Consider the following 3,153-nt stretch of genomic DNA (forward strand, 5'->3'; position numbering starts at 1 on the left):
ATTGTGGAAAGGGTGGTAAAGGAAACACACTAAAGTGAAGGAGTAACTGGGGAGGTTTAGCCTGGAGTGGAGGATGTGTGATACTTGAAGCCCAAAGTGAGATTCATTCCAGATTATTTCTGAGAACCTTCTCAAGTAATTCTGATTATTCACCTGGTTTAGATTTAACTAAAAGTCTAACTGCTACCTATCTTCACCATGCAAGAACTTGGTAATTCACCTTCTCTAGTTTGCATTATGAAAGCAATATGAAATCATAGAGTAATATTATAATATTTTATACTCTTTTCTATATTATAAATGCCCATTAGAGATTTTTCCAGCCCACCTCTTGGCTGTGAATCTGCAAATCTATTAATCTTCCAAATACAATGATGGGACATTTCACAGGCACCAAGAAAGTACATTTTGGGCTCAAGCAAGGTTGTACTGTGTGACAGAAACATGAACTAAAAACCCACATCTCTTAATTCCCAGTCTGTGATAGACCACAGATGTCATCGCATGTCCCTAACACTTAATATCGAACATGAAGCATCCTTGTTTCTTTCATAAAAATCACTTAAATCTGTCACAGTATAATTAATGGTGGCTGTGGTAAATGGGGCAGCTTGAGGGTAGTGATTTTTCTTTTTCTTTTTAACGCAGAAAAGCTGTGGGAGACAGTGTAGTTCCTCAAAATGCCTAACAAACCTTAAATGCATATCTCAATTGACCCCTCTTCTGTTTTATGACTTTTCTCATTATAATGCCACCACTGTACTAGAACACAAGTAAACAGGCCTGAATCATTCATGAAAATTAGAGATGGTGGACTTGTCCTTCCACATAAGAAAATAGAACATTTCAGAACTGCATCAATGTTTTCTTCCTTGAGAGAAGATTTATGTTTGTCTCGTGAGGTTGGCTAGGCTAAGCACTTGCAATCTAAAATCACCTAAGTCTAAGTATGAAGACTTAGATCATTTGAAGCTGCAATAGCATTATGGTTCTAATGATCAAAGTTTCATCAGGTCAACGGATGTCTCGTTAGAGTTCCAGAAGCACAGAGAATGATGGCAAGGCAATGTGTGAGTAGAATCTTCTGAATTAATGAAAAATTTGGATTATCAGAACATGCCCAATAATATACATTAAAAAAAAATCAACACCAAGATACATTGTGTTGGAGCATTAAAGTAAAAAGACAAAATTTAATCAGATCAAAAGAAAGTGATCAAGAAGAAAGAAAACTATTGCGAAATGAGGAGATGTAGCACAAAAAACATCGTATAAATAAATTCAGATCCATCAGTAATAGTAATTACTACAAATGCAATGACAGTTAAAAGTCATATGTTGTCAAGTGAAATAAAAAGAAACACTTAAAATAAGAGTACACAGAAAGGTCAACAGTAAAAGGAGAAAAGACAAAATCCACCAAAATAATGATAGATAGATAATAGATACATAGGCCAGTCAAAATAGTCCTTGAGGCCAAAAAGTTATTAAGCATAGAGAGAATTACTATATGATGATAAAAATTTAATTCAGCAGTTATATTCTGTGTAAATGTTGTAGCGTATCCTCAAAATGTATAAGGCCACAATAAACAAATCTACAATAAGTGTAAGACTTTACAAACTTCTCTGAGTAACTGATTAATCAAGCAAAAGAATTTTTTATAAGTATATGAAAAGTTTGGGTAACATCTTTAACAAGCTTGACATGAAAGATAAATAACCCTAAATAAATGAATAAACCTTATTCTCCATTATGTAAGGAACACTTGTAAAGACTGATCCCATCCTAAGCCACAATTTCATAGAATTTTTATCATCCAAACCATATTCCAATAAGTTAGAAATCAATAATAAGTAGATATGTGGGAAAAAATCCACAACTTTGAAAATTAATTTTAAAAAGTGTTTAGAAATAACTCACAAAGGTGTATAATGACAAATATATTATATGCTCAAATTGTGAGAGACAACCAAAGCATATTTTGTGGTGAATTTATAGCTCTAAATGCTTATACTAGAAAGAAGAAAGCTGCAAATAAATGAGCTAAGCAACTTAAGAAGTTAGAAGAACAACAAAATAAACACAAAGAAAGTAGAAGGAAGGAAACCATAAAGATAAGAGTGGAAATTAATCAAATGGAAAACAAATATACAGTAGAGGGAATCAACTAAGGCAAAAGTTCATTTTTCGAAAAAAAACTAATAAAATAACATTTTTGGGCTTTCAGAAATATGAAACAGCACAAATAAACAATATTAGAAACTGAAAAAGATAAAACTATGAAATAAACTTTTCCCAAACATGTGAAAACTTGGATAAGGTAGAAATCTCATAGAAAAACTATAACTTAACAACTGATTTAAGAAGAAATAAAAGGCCAAATTTTCTCCTATTTATTAAATACATTTAATCGAGGTAGAAATTTACTCATGAAAAAGTCAGTTCATGCCAGTTTCAGAGGTAATTTAAAAAAGAGTTGACAAACATATAATTCCATTTTTACCCCAATTTTTCCTGGGGAATTGAGAAAAGGAACATGTCCCAGGTGCTTTTTATGAAGCCTACCTAAATCAGATAAAGAAAATATTAGAAATGAAAATTATAGGCTAAACTCACTTATGATCACAGATGTAATATGCTAAACAAAATATTATCAAACTAAATTTAAAAAGTAGATAAAGTTTAAGCTGAGTTTTCCTAGGAATAAAAGGATTACTGAAAATGAGAGAATCTCTTGGTTTAATTTCTCACAATAAAAGATGAAAAGAGAAAACCATCTTAAAAGACTCAGAAATGTTAAAATAGTAAGCACTGCTTTATGGTAACAATATAAGAATCCTCTCAATACACTGGTAATGGAAAGTGTCCTAGTTTGGGTTCCTGTAGCAGTAGGTAGACACTGAGGGAGAAAATCCAGGGCCTCCAGTATCTGGGAGGTGATTTCAGGAAACATGGATGAATGTTACAGACACAAGGTTGAGCAACACAAGCATGCATATATATGTAATACCATTTATACAAATTTACAACAGATAAAACAGCACTATACATTGCTTAGTAATATCTATGTGTATGGTAACAGTATAAAGCAATGCAAAAGAATTATGCCCATGAAATTCAGAGTGGTACCTGGTTCTAGTGTCAGTGCAT

This window comes from Galeopterus variegatus, unplaced genomic scaffold (assembly GCF_000696425.1).
Source record: "Galeopterus variegatus unplaced genomic scaffold, G_variegatus-3.0.2 Scaffold3798, whole genome shotgun sequence".
Taxonomy (NCBI): Eukaryota; Metazoa; Chordata; class Mammalia; order Dermoptera; family Cynocephalidae; genus Galeopterus; species Galeopterus variegatus.